Source organism: Brassica napus, chromosome A4, assembly GCF_020379485.1.
Source record: "Brassica napus cultivar Da-Ae chromosome A4, Da-Ae, whole genome shotgun sequence".
Taxonomy (NCBI): domain Eukaryota; kingdom Viridiplantae; phylum Streptophyta; class Magnoliopsida; order Brassicales; family Brassicaceae; genus Brassica; species Brassica napus.
In genome coordinates, this window is record NC_063437.1 from 11,024,997 (window position 1) to 11,042,047 (window position 17,051).

General features: G+C 33.6%; 1 long non-coding RNA gene across 1 annotated transcript; it reads right to left on the reverse strand.

Moving 5' to 3' along the window:
* Positions 1–1,392: 1,392 nt before the first annotated feature.
* Positions 1,393–4,994, reverse strand: LOC111210474. Its single transcript, XR_002661804.2, has 2 exons — positions 1,944–4,994; positions 1,393–1,675 (listed from the first exon to the last, which is right to left on the reverse strand). It is a non-coding gene; the product is annotated as an uncharacterized LOC111210474 (long non-coding RNA).
* Positions 4,995–17,051: the final 12,057 nt, after the last annotated feature.

Below are 17,051 nucleotides of genomic sequence, written 5' to 3' on the forward strand. Positions count from 1 at the left end.
TGTACATAAACATATATTTGTAAACGTGTATAATATAATGAAACCTGCATTCTTCTCGTCATCACCACCGTCTCTTTTCAGTGTGCCAATGAGACTAAAGTCAAATGCCATAATCCACCAACAATATTCTTTGTCTCATCATGTTTTCGAAATGGTATGTTATATAATCTATAAATCATATTATTTTCTTATAATTTACGAGTATTTGACCAAAGAAAATAAATCACTACTAAATTAGTAGCAGTGGAAAACATTAACACTTACATTGAAAGCGAGCCACCACAAATCGTGTATATGAAAATGCTTTTGTACATCGTTTTCTGAAAATGTATGGGATTTAAACAGTAACTCGGTTCATTTACAACTCAAAAGAGGCTAAGCGTGAATAGCCCATGAATGATTTCATTTCACTACGAGATAACTTAAATTATAAAATAAAATAACAATTAATAAGTCGACCAGACAGATTTTTTCATTTTGATCATAATAGGACATATATTAATATATGATGATTTGGTTGTCATATAGTATTAATCTAACTCTAAACACATGCGTTTGGTTTACTAAGACAAGTTTCACCACGTGTCAAAAACAAGGAAATTCACACATGTTAATAAGAAAGAACAACGGGTAAACAAGCATGTAACTATATACAAATGACACATGAAAATATCACAGACCGGAAACAGATTGTCACCTATATTTGGCATACAATTGTATGCTTTAAAATAGCATAATTTTATAGTTCTTTAATTACTATAAAATGGTATCTTATTCTTACCTAAGAGTACTCACATTCATCATATAAATATATTTACTAACTTTAACAAATTAAAACTTCTTTTGGTATTCGGTGGAGATGTGGCATCGTTACAAGAATCTGAACATATATTTTAGTCATTCTCCATAGATTATTATCACTTAAACTAAATGAAAACTTGATTATTTATTTGTAGATTACACAAAATATCCCTGATTTCTTAGGATGATTCTTTTTCATAAATAGTTCAATGAAAACTAAGTACATGATCAAATTGTAGATCATGCATATGATGAATTGATGATATTGACACTCGTCAATTGTCGATCTTGATGTACGATTATGCCCTCTTAAGAATGCCCGTAACTGAGGGTAGTATAGTCATTAAACGTATTTTTCCAACCATGAAGAAGACATATCTAGGAACTTGTTGCAGTGAAAGAGATCAAGACCCGAGGTGATGTTGTCGTTGAACACTTAATCTCTTTCTCTCCCTTTTATGAATATGATACTTTACAGCCCATCTTAGGGTTTTTTGTGTGGTCAAAACCCTAATTATTTAAACACATGTAAAGAGATTGTTTTTGAATATTTCTTATAATTTCATAGTTTCTTATTGTTTGCTATATCTCTGAACTCGAAATTGCGTAATAGCTTGTGATAGCTTATAATCTATTTGCAAGTCGCCTTTAATTGAGCGAGCGCCAGAAACATGATAGTTTACATGGAATAGAAAGAAACGAAGTTTTGACCCCCACAAAAAGAAAGAAGCGAAGTTATTTGGGTAGATGAGCTAGTAGAAACCTTATCTTGTATATTGTTATTGCTTCTAGTAGTGAAACTTTCATTACAAAGAAAAACATAAGCCTTCATAGATTAGTCTCGAAGATGTTCAGGGAGGTCCACGACTGAATCCTGCAAAACAACACCATAAACACTCATATCAGTTGAGTGTCAGACTTATTAATATAATATCAATGTTGAAGTTGATCTTTACAAAGAATGATTGTATATGATGAAGTGTTGAAATACAGGAAAATAAAAAAAGGGAGCTCCCTTCAGTCCAAGCATAGAGAAGTGAAGATTCAATTTGTCTCTAGCATCATTCATTCATTTACCATATGTCTACATATTCTTTCATTTGGTATTTGGATGAATGAGTCGAGAGTCAATTAAATCTCACATATTATTCTATGAGTGGACCGAAGAAAGCTCCCTTCCCCCACCAACCCAGCATCCCTGACCATATTAAAATTTCTACAGCTATATATGTATATATATAAGCATATGGACATATACAGTTAGTATATGAATAATCTGAGTATATTGTATAGAGCATAAAACAGTAAAACGTATATATATGCCCCATGTTTTTCATTCTTGATGCACAGATCTTTTTCTGTGTGTGCTAGAATCAATCTTCAAAACAAACCCTAGACCATGGATTGCTTTGAGGCACCATATGGATTTATGTAAAAAAGAGCTTATGTGAGATAAAAAGGAGGAAAAGAGAGAAGAAAAGATAGATGAGAGAAGAAGAGATGTCTAAAGAGCATGTAGGATTAATGGCTTTATATAGCAAAACAAATGTAAAACATAGGCGAAACCTTTTGTGTAATTTTTTTTTTGTTTTTTTTGTTGCACTAGGAATTTGAATTATATATGCTTATTGAATAAGTGGATGGTTAATATTTTCTCCACCTTTTTGTTCGAAATATTTTAGCGTTTTACGCTTACACAAACCAGGAAAACTAGTTTACATGATTATTCTTTAATGTTTTTTTTTGGTAAAATATTATTCTTTCTTTATTCTTTTTTTTGTGTGGTAAAATCTTTCTTTATTCTTGATTGTTTATGTTCTTAAGAAGTCGATGTTTATGTTATTATCAATTAAATTGGTATGTACAACAACCATCAATTCATTTTCTGTAGTGTTTATAAGAACTTCCAATATACAGGGTGTAAAGAAAAACTTGCAACAAATTAGACGACGAAAAGCAGTACCAAGTGATTTTAATTAAACAAGCATGTATATTTCTTCATTATGCTGAATTTTATATAATTTTTTTTTCTTTTCTGTACTCAATTAAAATTTCGAAATTTGCTTTATGTGTTCATAATAATTGTCTGCTTTCCACTCAAGCGGCCGGACCTTGTTCCCGGGAAACTTGCTTTTTGATATAAATAAGTACATAAGCATATATTTTCCAAAGAGTAAAAAATTAGGAATCTTAATTTTGTCTACACTGAACCTACTAGTACACGTCGATATTCTACTTGTTGCTTCTATGTCTGCAAAGACGAAAAAGTATGGCAATTCATTAAGAATTTAATTTGTGAAATACCCTCTGCTTACTTGAATAATAACTGAAGCTATTAGTTTCGAGATCTCACTTATGTTCAGAAGAAATATGTAACAGGAACATTATCAGATTAGGAATCATAGATGGGAACTTTGGAATTTTAAGGTTCCGAATGGTAACTGCGGTTTGAACGGTGCGGGACAAGCGGTTCAACTGCGGTACAGTTTTAACAGTTATAAAAACGTATAGATATATGGTGTATGTAAAGATTTTTGTTACTGTTAACTGCGGTGCGGGGCGGGACAGTTGTAAACATTCGAAGCCTTAATAATCAACTTTCAGAATATAAATAATTTACCCTAAAAAATCAAAGTAATTGTTTATAACATAAACGTTATAGAAGATTTAATTTTGTACTTGTATTGCTTCTTATGGAGTTCGGAGATTCAAGATAAGTACCTACAAAATCTGTGTCACATAGGCTTTCTTTCATAGCCTTTTCTCCATTATTAGGCTCACGTATACGTACACAAATCAATATATGTGTATATATATATCTACCGATGCATTTATATGACAATATACTAATTTATATATGTGTAGAGAGAAGGAGAATATCGACGACATAAAGTATCATTATGTAATGACCAACTTGCTAAGATGCATCTTTATCATAATTATAGTAATAGTTTAGTATTAAATTTGTACTTTGATGTTCCAAATAGAGCAGTCGTTTCTCTAGAACATGCAGCTTCGTAAACATTAGAGTTTAGTTAAATTTTGTGTATAAGTATACTTTTCAGAAAAGTCATTTTTAATCTGCCTATCTTAGATAAAAATTTCAATTAAATAGAAAGTCTTTAGTTGTTAAGCAGGTGTTTAACGCTTTTCACTTCAGTCGATCCTTAAACTATCAAAATGAAAAATTACTTGGCAACACTAAATTAAATTGCTGGGTTATATAGAGACTTGGGAATTTTAAAAGAAGTTGAACCACATCCATATAATTCAAGTCATATTTAGAAGGCCTGATTTTAAACTATTAAAATGTATTATCAGGTGAGGCTAGGTCTCAGCTTGGGATTTTCTATTTAGCAGAAAACGAAACTAGCTACTAAATTGGTTTCTTTAAACATAATAACATTCGTCTAACTTGAAAAGAAAAAAAAATCTTTCCATATAATTACCTATCACAAAACCTTTCATATGAAAAAATCGTAAGAAAATGAAAGACCATAACATAAGATGGCATTTAAAAAAAAAAATACCATAAAACTAATTTAACTGAAATCTTCAAACGAAAATAAAATCATCATATGTATACCACGCACATGTGTTCAAAAGAAAAAAAAAATACCACGCACATAAAAAATGAAATATTAATCTCTCAACTCTTTATTTTTGTTAGCTTTATAGAAAGTAGTGATAAGAATCTATATTATATAGGTTTAAATGACATCTTATGTACACTGAACTTCAACAAGTACAAAGACATTGAATCGTGTCCCGTAAAGTGTAAATACTGGAAGTGGTAACATGGTTATCATCATCTAATGTTTCTCCACTAAATTTAAAATGTATATATATAATACGTATAATTGATAGTAGTAACTATAGAAGAATCTTAAGCCGTAAGTTGAAAGTGGAAAAATGTATCTACATTTATTTGCAAAAAGAATCAGTTCAAAGCAGTTTAAACAAAAATAATCAATTCAAATTACTAGGCTTGAAATTTGGGTATTGGAAAAGTTTTCATAAATGATTGGATATTCGATTATATCACATCAATAGAATAAATTCCATTTAGCATAAAAAGTATTTATTAAACTATAATGTCGGCAACGAAAATACAGTATTATTTAGCAAATGACATTTCAGGACAATTTTTTTTTTTTTTTGAACTGCACATTTCAGGACAATTTTACGAATTAGTTATCGAATAAATTCTTAGATTCAAGAAAAAGTATATTATTATAAAAAGAGACATAATTTAGCGGGCATCCAATAAATTGTTTTCTCAAGGATGCAATAATTTATCAAGAATGCAATAATTTATCATGGCATTTGGAAAATAACAAAAACAATATTAATCCAATTACATTTTGTGAAAGTAAAACCGTATACATAATTATATTTTTATAAATTTTAGTAATATTTCAAATATAGTACTATATTATCAGTTTTATTACAATGGTTTTTAATGTAAGACGTAACAGTTCTATTTTTTTAGTCATAGACTGGGTTCTCACAATATGTTTAATTTTTTTTTTTCAATTTCTAAGAATACAATGTAAAGAAGTTTGTGAAATAGCGAAAGTGACAATTGTTATGAAATGGCAAGGTCAATTTTCTTTGTATCAAAGCACATAAATTATAATAAAAGAAAATCACTTATTTAATTATAAACTAGATTCTTATCTGCGTTGTATGCGGGTTATAGTTGATTATTTTAAATTATTTAAAGTATTTAAATTTTGTGATAAATAATATATTAAACATATCATTTTATTTCTACTATATTTTAAGTTTTGATTTTCTATTTTTTATTTGTAACTGTATACTGAAAAATAATTTATAATGTTAAATAAATCAATTTTTGAACATATGAAGAGTAAACTAATACAAATTAGAAAAAAATATTATAGCGCATATTATGTTCTAACTGCTAACACAATTTTTAAATTCTAAATCATAATTTAAAAATAATATTTAATATTTGAAATTTTAAAACAGTATTATAAAATTTATGTAATGCAAGTTTAATGCATATTTTATTGTTTTAATAAAACTTGTCATCGAGACGGTTTTGTAGATTTTTATTTAAAATTTACAGACTAAATATATATATTACAATTTCATAGTGAATAATATATCTTATGATATTGTTTTTTTAAGATTTGAATTCTGTAAGAAAAATTGAAATTTCTAATAAGGAAAATAACACATGTAAATGTGTAAACACTTAATATATTGAGTTAGATGTTTCTTTGGACCATAAAATAAAAATGTAGTGAAATAAAATTATAACAAATGAACAATTTGCAAGGCTTTATCAGCTCGCTTCTCAAAACAATAGATCACGTGGAACATATCAAATCACCATAGTGATTAGTATTTCATTTGGTTAGAATTGGTTAGGGATAATAATTTTGAACCGTGAATTATGGTTACGTTTGTTAGACTCATTTTGTAAGTATAGTTTTGATAAATAATCAAACTGAAGGGTAAAATTTAAGAATTATACTTTTTTAACGGGAGTTATATTGTACAAGCAAATAATAGGGAATGTTCTAATTATTTCTAAGGAATTGTGAATAGGTCCAAACTTAAATGATAATTGTTTAAGTAGATAAAAAGCATGACTCTAAATTAATAGAGTAGATATATGAATTATCCGGTATTGGTTAGTTCGTCTTGATGTTTAGCTATATATATGAATTATGTGATGTTGATTACACATACATATATAATCAGAAGAAAAGAAGGCCAAGCACTGCTTTTGATTCCATGTTTGATAAGCTGGACGTCGTGTAACAAAAAAATTATTAGTACTATCAACCACAAATATATTTGTACTGAATCAATGAAAGAAGTTGTTTGGTTAAAGTGGTGAACAAGACTCTGTAAAGTATTTATGATTCAAAGACCGCTGACTATAATAAAGAATAACTTGCATCACGAAACAAAGGATAACAAACGCTGGTGTCCGATGCATTCTATTCGATATATGATCGCGTATGGACTAAATAAAGTTATTGAAAGGTTGGCGCATCTATGCATCATGCAATTTTTTTTTTGGTGTGGCAAAACTCTTCAATTTGCAGATTTAATGAAATTTTGGGCTGTTGAGAGTCTTTGGAGATTGGTTTTTAAATCAGGATTACAACAATTTACAGAAGTGAAGTAAGGACGGTGACGTTTCTTAACCAAGTTGGAGTTTCGTTAGGATTCAATTGCTTAAGAAAACATATTGGTTGCCACTCTGAACAAAATCTTATAGTCCGTCAGGTAGAAAATAGGGTCTGTGTTTTTTCTCCCTGCGAATCCTATCTGTCATTATAAACTATGAATTTAGTAGTTGGAAAATAATTTATCGCCATTGTTTGTCCAATCAATACCTTTATGTTATTTCATTTGTCTAATCCATAACCAGATGGGTCATATTTTCCAGGAATCTTTTGTTTGTTTGTAATTATTGCATCAACAAATAATTCATCACAATATCATTTTATTGCTAACTAGTCAAAATCCGATGTCTACGTCGATAGCATCAGATGACGAACTAGGCTTTTAAACCAAAAAAAAAATTCTAGAGACTATGCTTGATTTTTTTTGAACAAAGTAACAAAGTGAACATTTTCTTTAAAATTAGGTTATGACTTCGTGTGTTGTTCAAAAAAAAAAAAGGTTATGACTTCGTGTAAGCTGGAAAAAGTACATAATCGCACTCTCATATTTTTCATCTAAGGTTAGAACTTGTGCAAATGTTTGAGAATATACTTTCAATTGCTTGCTGTGTTTTAAATAGCCCAATGCGCTCCTAGGAGAGGATGGGCTTTGCGCCATGGCAAGATTGGATCGAGGACTTTAAAAGAGTAAATAGTAGTATATGTGTTGATAAACGTATACATTGTAAACTGAAGTAAAGAAATTGAAAACCAAGTCGTTCGATAGACTAGAAGGCCTTTCTCACCTCACACATGCATACGTGCAACATAAGAATGTCCTATTTTCAACATACAATTGTTGAAAACTCAGTGAAACCGAGACAAGAAGAGATTAATAACGGTGTGGTGTATACTCAGAGAAGCCGAGACAAGAACAACTAAGCCGCAAGTTATGAAAGGGTTTCTAAGATGAGATAAGCACATATTACGATTGTGGATTTTCGAGTGATTTTCTTCATCGCAACCATCGGAGATGACGATCGTCGTGAAGAATGATCGGAAAAGAGTAAATCGAATGAAGAATCAAGCGGAAGAAGAGCTTGATGACTCTGATACCATATTACGATTGTGGATCGAGATGATGAAGAAGAAATAGTTTGTTAGAGAAATGGAAAATATCTTCGTTGATTGTTAACGGTAGCTTTACAATCATATATATACATGTATTAACTAAATCGAACTAAACCAATTCACAATTAAATATAATGAACCAGCGAAAGGAAACCGGTCATCTCCAATAGGTCCCCTCAAGATGAGCTGTGTATATTGATCAAGCTCATCTTGGATATAAGATGTTGAAACTGATGAGGGAATAGAGGTTTAGTAAGTATATCCGCCACTTGATCCATCGTACGAACATGAAGATTACGAAGTAGGCCTTTCTCGAGCTTCTCCCGGACTGTATAACAATCAAGTTCAATGTGTTTAGTCCGCTCGTGAAAGACAGGATTAATGGCAATATATAGAGCTTCTGTACTATCTGAATATAGCACCGGAATAGGTAAGTGAGTGATGCGCAAGTCACGAAGTAACTGACATAACCACATCATTTCACAAGTGGCAAGAGCTAAAGCTCTGTATTCAGCCTCCGCTGAAGATCTTGAGATTGTCGGTTGCTTCTTAGATCGCCATGAGACCAAAGAAGAACCAATGAACATGGTGAAACCAGTTGTAGAGCGTCTACTGTCTTGACAAGATGCCCAATCTGCATCCGCAAATCCTTTTAATGTAAGGTCTTCTTCAGCAGAATAGAACAATCCACGACCAACTGTACCTTTGATGTATTCAAGAAACTTATAGACTGCACGAAGATGAGTTAAGCGTGGAGCAGATGAGTATTGGCATAGCTTGTTGACTGCAAAAGTGATATCCGGTTGAGTTATAGTAAGGTACATCAGACGACCAACCAAGCGACGGTATCGTTCCGTGAGTATCAAGAAGTTCACCATCTGACTTGGAGAGCTTCAGATTAGGCACCATGGGGACTGAAGATGGACGACATAGAAGCATATCCTCAGATGTCAGAAGCTCCAATGCATATTTATGTTGACATAACGAAATATCATCAGAACTACGAGCAATCTCCAACCCCAAAAAATATTTCAAAGCACCAAGATCTCTGAGTTTGAAGCACTTCTTAAGATCACAAGTCAATTGCATTGTTTCATCAAGACTAGTGCTGGCAATGATTATGGCATCAACGTAAACTAGCACAACCACAAACTCATTCTTTAGGCTCTTGACAAACAATGTATGATCACCATGACATTTCTGAAAACCCATCAGTAGTAATGCTTCAGAGAATTTTCGAAACCACTGTCTTGAAGCTTGTTTCAACCTGTAAATCGATTTGTTGATATTCAAGATAGGGTTCTGAGGAACAGAGGCCCCCTATCTCGCGAGTCTATCAGCATAACCATCTGGAAACTTCATATATATTTCTTCTTCAAGATCACCGTTAAGAAAAGCATTAGAAATATCAAGTTGTTGGAGAATCCATTATTTGGAAGCTGAGATCTTCAATAACAACTTGATAGTAATCATCTTTGCTACAGGTGAAAATGTCTCATTAAAATCCAAACCCTCCTTCTGTGTATAACCTTTAGCTACACAACGCACCTTCCTTCTTTCAAGAGTCCCATTAGCATTAAACTTCAATGAATACAACAACCTGCAACCCACTGCTTTCTTCCCTTTCGGCAAACTAGTAACATCCCATGTGTGAGTTGATTACATGGCTCCAAACTCGAGATCAACTGCATTACACCACTCCTTGTCTCTCTGAGCCTCAATATATGAAGAAGGTATAGGTATCTTAGTGATAGCATTGATGTATGCATTATGGGAAGGAGAAAGTTTTGAATATGAAAGAAAGTTTTGAATAGGATGATCATTTTTAGGAGGAAGAGCATAACAATGATAGTCTTGTAAATGAGATGGAACTTTCTTAACTCGAGATTTATAAATTTTTTAAGATTGAGATGGGAGATGAGGTCATCATCTGAGGTAAGAGCTGAAAGCACTACATCAAGCGCCTCTTTTGTTTATGTTATCAGTTTTTTGCTGTTGACATGGTACTCTTTAGTCCAGGCCGATATAGCCCTTCTACATTTGCTGATCTTCCCTGCAACTGAGAGGTTGGGGTTCTCGTTCCATCTCTTCGCGACTAGTTCACTTACTTCCTCATTGTCCCGTAGCCGCCGATCGTATCTGAAGAGACGTGCAGATTTCTTTTTTTTCGAGTCAAAGGTTGAGAGGATAGGTCTATGGTCCGATGATTCAAATTGAAGGTAGTGAGATCGGCCATTCGAGAAAAGATCAGACCATGAACTATTCACCATTTCTCTATCCAATATGCAGTGTACTAAATGTGAATGGCGTTGGCCTCTCCAGGAAAGGAAAAATTTTGTGTGCTTCAGATCAAAGAGGTCACATTCTGAGAGAAAGGATCGGAAGGAGCTGAACGAGCTCTCAGGTCTCTCTATACCTCCCGCCTTTTCAAACTTGTCGGTTCTCTCGTTGAAGTTTCTAGTCAGGAAACATGGAGAATTCCTCGTAGAAGAAATATCTGACAGTGAAGACCAGATCTCCGGGAGTTTACTGCTGTCTGGGGCTCCAAAAAATTAGCCAAAACATTTCTCCATCACATTTTTATTAGCTAATCAAAATTTAAAACATATATATATGTATATAAATTAGCTAAAAAATAAAAATATATTTCAAAAGCATATATATATATATATATATCTTATATATTATTTTGTTATCTTAAAAAAAAATCATAGAACATTAAAACTAAGAAATACAAAACACCTATCCAAAATGCTCAGTCCATAAAGCTAACACATCTTTCGTATATCTATTGAATTTGCTTATGTGTAACTTATCTCACGTATTACTCATACATGAAGCATTGTGATGGCATAATTAAGTGTATTATGTTGCCAAATATAAATAAAAATAACAAATATTGATATGTAGGTGAAGTTTGAACTTAAACGTACCGATGAAACGATTCAATTATCTTGTTTTCCAGTTTCTTCTTCTGTTTTTGACAGAGAATCACCGGTTTCTTTCATTGGATGTGAACCTTTTGCTTTTTAACCATCTCGTTGTTGTTTTGGACGTGAACCAGCAGCATTAGCAGTAGTAGGCACAGTCGGGACAGAGGTTGTTTCTGTGCAGTATCATCACCTCAAGATTAAGTAGTTTGCATGTAGCTCAGAGAAGAAGATTAATTTGTATCTACCGTTGACTGCTTCAGATAATCCAGCTAGGGTTTGATCAGTAAAATCTTCTGAATCCAGAGGTTTCCCAACAAAAGCTAAATCGTCGTAACCTTTGACACAGGTTCAGAGTTGATACATAAGTTGTTAAATATGACCACGAGTTAGATTTCCAAATGTGGAGAGGAAGAGATACTGTAAAGAAGTGTATGTCTTGGCGTCTTCAGGGAGCATACGCCTACCTACCAGATTTGGTGTGGTTTCACCGTCAACGGTGAGTGTGGGTGTTGGAATCTGAGCTAAATTGTCAGTGAACCCTGCCTTGATGTTCATGACTTTTAAGGAGGGCTTTGATCTGACAATTCCACATGATATAGTTATTTGTGAGCATAGTAATGTTTGACATAGGACATGTTCGTTTCTCCATCCGGATGAGCCATCTGGATGGAGATGAGAGTTTTATTCGTTTAGACACTAAAAGTGCAACTCATCCGGATGGATCATCCGAATGACTTTTGAAAATCTAGGCTTAATTTTAAAGTCCATTCAGTTGAACCAGTTTGGACCATTTGGATGGAGATGGTTTATTCAAAATGGTATAATGTCTATTATGCCCCTGATGTAATTCACAAAATGCAAACCTAAACATAATATCATTTTGTCACACACAAAATTTTCACGCCAAAACCCTCAAAACTCATTTCCGTAAAAAATTACAAAAACATGTTTTACCGCCAAAATTGCAAAAATGTGTTTTCCCCCAAAAAATCGTAAAAACGTGTTTTCATGCCAAAATCACGAAAACGCGTTTTCACGCCAAAACCCCAAAACACGTTTTTTCGCCAAAACACAAAAACACGTTTTCCCGCCAAAACCACAAAACATATTTTTCCGCTATAACGTGTTTTCCCGCCAAAACCAAAAATGCGTTTTCTCATCAAAATGCATTTCCCTCCAAAACTGCAAAACGCGTTTTCTCGTGATAACCGCAAAACGTCTTTTCCGCCAAAACGCATTTTCCCGCGAAAACCGCAAAAATGTGTTTTCCCGCCAAAACGCATTTTCTGTGAAACCCGAAAAATGCGTTTTCGTGCCAAAACTACAAAACCGTGTTTTCACGCTAAAACCGGAAAGACGCGTTTTCCCGCCAAAACTATAAAACGTGTTTTCTCGCCAAAATCGAAAATTGTCGTTTTCTGCCAAAACCAAAAAATCTTGTTTTTCCGCCAAAAATGAAAACGTATTTTCCCGCCAAAACCAAAAATCTTTTTTTTCCGCCAAAACGCGTTTTCCCACCAAAACCACAAAACGTGTTTTCTCACCAAAACGAAAATTGTATTTTCCTGCCAAAAACGCGTTTTCTCGCCAAAACCAAAAATTGTATTTTCCCATCGTTTAGAAAATCTCGTTTTCTCGTCAAAATCGAAAAATCTCGTTTTCCCGTTAAAACCGAAAAATCTTATTTTCCGCCAAAACCGAAGTTACAATCGGTTTATTATTAATATTTTTTTAGTTTGAAACTCTAAAGTTTTTTTTCAAATACATGTTTATCAATTTTTTTGTTTACTAGAAAGTATTATTGTAATAAAATTTTAACATATGATTAAAATAACACATGGGCATTTTGGTAATTTGTTTACTAAACTCATTTGGATGGAAATGAAAATAAATAAACAAACATAAAATCCATTTAGATGATTCATCTAGATGAACTATCTGGATGGACAAACAAACAGTCACAAAAGTCTGAATTGATCATCTGGATAGATCATACAATGAATCATTTGGATGGAGATGAAAGATGTTGAAACGAACAGCCCCATATTCACCGAAAGACAGGGTCGTCGCATGATCTTGTGTATTGTAAACTGTATTGGTTTCAGCAGGGTTGGTAATTTCATTTGCCATTGTTACAGAGAAAGCAGAGGATCAATCATAAAGAAAGAAGAGGAAAGCGTCGATGGAGGAGATGTACACTACAGTAATCTAGGTAACATGGTTGTAGCCATTGACCTCTAACAAGAAGATGTTGAGTGGTGGAATGAAGTGTGATCTGTTTACGTAGATAGACGGGTTGTTAAAAGATGGAGATCCGATTTGTACTCGAAGGTTCTTGCTTCAGGTATTGTTCCTGATGAAGTCTTGTTCGTGGTGCTTGTCGACGGGCTCAGCAAGAAGGGACGGTTTGTGAAAGCAAGCAAGATGCTAGAGGAGTTGAAGAAAAGGGATGATGCGACTCTAACTGTGCTGACCTACACTACTGTAATCGGAGGACATTATAGAGAAGGAAACCTAGATAAGACTTTTTAATTTCAAGAAGAGATGATTGAGCCTTAAGATGAAAGAAAGGAAAACATGAGGAAAGAAGATAATTTAAGCGAATATGTATATTTGATCAAAAGAAATGATCTATCTGTATAAGCATTCTTGTGAGTTGTGAAAAAATCACAAAATATAAAATGTAATTAAATGTAGACAGAATCATCGGGAATATTTTCTTTCAGTATTATTATTATATATGCTTTTGAAACATTATCTTGCTGCGATCGGTATGACTAGCTAAAACAAAATTTTAAAATTAAATTACTTGCAAGTCCATTTTCAAAAAAAAAAAAAAAAAAAAATTACTTGTAAGCGCATCAATCCATAAGCAATAATGTTAGTCAAAAAGCTTGAATATCAACTAAAATATATACAATATCTTTACCAAATCCTGCCAAATGAGTATATCAAAGGAGTATTTATAGTTTAATTTATTTTACTTTGAATATGCAAACGCCCGCCGACTACATAGACGTCTCCGATTCTATAAATTGCACTCAAACTCATAAAGACGAGCATATCAAATACTATTTCACAACATTGCAAAGATAAAACAAGAAGCAAAATGTCGTCTGAATGTCCTGGTAATGTTTCTTTACTGTATACAATTTGATATTATTTTCTTTTTCCGGCGCCATGTTGATGTTTCTGTTAGAAAATTCAAGAATTCTCATTTACCGAAACATGACCTGAGAGGCATGGTCTAAACGGCATATTCTTTTAATTAGTTCCATACTTCCATGGAAATCTTGTGATGGACTTATTGATCTCTAAAATATCAAATGTAAATTACTAACCAATATATCCACTGTGGTTGCTTTGAGTGCATGCAGGGAAGACCTCATGGCCGGAGCTTGTGGGAACAAATGGAGACTATGCGGCTTCGGTGATCGAAAGGCAGAACTCGAGAGTCAACGCAGTCGTGATTTTGGATGGATCTCCGGTGACTGCAGACTTCAGGTGCGACCGGGTCTGGGTCAGGGTTGATAAAGAAGTTGAAGGTATCGTCGTCAAAACCCCTACCATCGGTTAGACTTCTATACGGACCAAGTTGATACTATTTTTATTTAATCTGAATAAAATACTATGTACAATGCATAGTTGATTGTTGGTTTGGTTATGAATCTATGATGTAAGTTATCCTTTGCGTGAATTATCTCGGCTTTCGTTACCTGAACGGTTACTAATGTCCAAAGTTACAAATAAATGTTTGTATAAAGGTAATGGTTGCAAGTGAATAATATTCATGTCCTACTTAGAACTTAGTACTTAAGAACGCTAGGGATCAGCATTGAATTTATATAAGATCATCTTATATTGCTTCATATACTAACTATCATATAAAATAGATATTGATTTGTAGTTTTTAAAACAGCTAATGAAGAACGAAATAGTATCTGTGGACTATTTAAAGCTTTTTTTAAAAACAAATCCCGTGGATTAACTAAAGCAGAACTTATGAAATAAATTTTTTAGAAAAAGGTCGGTATGACTAACAAAAGGTTTCAAGTTTTATTTGTTTTTGCTTGTTGTGTCAAATGCATGCAACTGCAACCGTTAGCAAATGTAATAAAACCAATCTACCATTTAGAAAGCAAGAAATATAGAAGATACTTTCCCATCCAAATATGATAATAATCACGGATTAGCACTTGTATCCGGTAACGGATTTTTCAAAATCGAAGGTTACGAAGTTAGAGACAACACTGAGTATTTTTGGGAGTGGGCATGCCTGCCTGCCCTTCACAGGAGATTCCTGCAAATCCATCACACATTAAATAAACGTCTACGCGCGTGTTCCAAACAAAGTGGTTTACACGTTCCTAATGACAACTGAACTCAGACGTATAAAGGTCAGAGGGATGCGATCCCCTTTCTCTAGGTCGACGAATGCTCTATTTTTTTTTGTTTATCTTAATCAAATTGTGGATATTGATTGACAATCAAAGATTTTCAAAGCTTGACAATGTCAAAGGATGTATTAAAATCTTTTGCCAAACAAATAATAAAAGTCATGGATGTATTCATAGCTGGCTAGTTAAATTATTTCTGTTAATTAAAAGGCTAAAGTTTTGACTTTTGATCTGCAAGCTAACGGAGGACACCTACAGGACATATACGTATCACATTCTATAAAATGAACTCAGATTCCCAAAGACGACCATACCAGATACATTACAACTTAGATATATATATATAAGAAAAATGCCTTGTAAGTTTTTTTCCTTTTATCATATTGTGTTATTTTTTTATTTTTTTGTGCAACATCATATTTTGTTATTGGTTACGGCTTTTATTGGTTTGTTCATCCTATTTTTTACCTTCTAATCAAATGCATCTTTTTGTAATTTTTCTAAACTAATATTTTCTTAGTTACGCTGACTAATCTATCCTTTTGTTTTCCATGTTCACGTGCTATGTTATGATGTAACAATTAATCTAATTATATCAGTTTATATGTGTTATTGTGGATGGATCTCTAAAATGCCAAATGTAACTAAATGATCGATATAATTAATTAACTAACGTACGTGGTTGCTTTGACTTCATGTAGTGAAGACGTGGCCGGAGCTTGTGGGAACACATGGAGACGATGCGGCTTCAGTGATAAAAAGAGAGAACCCGAGCTTTAATGTTTTCGTGCTTTTGATTGGAAGTATAGTGACTGCAGATTTAAGGGAGAACCGGGTCAGAGTTTGGGTTGATACAAACCGTATCGTCGTTAGGGTCCCTACCACCGGCTAGGCTCTATATGGACCACAAACTTATAAAAAAAATATCAATTAAACAAACCAATACAATGCGTGGCTGTTGCCTTGTTGGTAACTCCTAGGTCTGGGCATTTTACCCGGACCCGAAGACCCGACCCGAAACCGATCCGAAAAAACCCGGTTCGGGTAGGAACCGACCCGATCAAATTACCCTATCGGGTCTTGTTGTAGAGGACCCGCGGGTCTTGGACCCGACCCGACCCGAACCCGAAACCCGATGGGTACCCGAATTAATAATGTAAATTAAATAAAATGCATCAAGGGGGAATCGAAGACGGGTTATTTGTCTAGATAATATAGGGGTCAACCACTAGGAGACAACGAATTATTGTTGTATTTTGCATAGTTTAGTATATATACACATTTTAATATAATAAAAACACAAATTTTGAATAAAATTTTGAATATTTTCGGATATATAAATATTTTCAGATATTTTTTTGTATTTTTAGGCCTTTTTTAGATCGAACCCGAACCGAACCCGACCCGAAACCGAACCGAATCCGAACCGATAAATTCTAATTACCCGAATGGGTCTAACTATCTAAGACCCGACCCGACCCGGACCCGGCACGACCCGAACCGACCCGGAACCGAAAATTTGAAATTACCCTATCGGGTCCTAAACTCTTAGACCCGAAAGACCCGAACCCGAAAGGACCCGACCCGAATCCGACCCGACGACCCGAATGCCCAGGCCTAGTAACTCCGGCGTTCGTTTC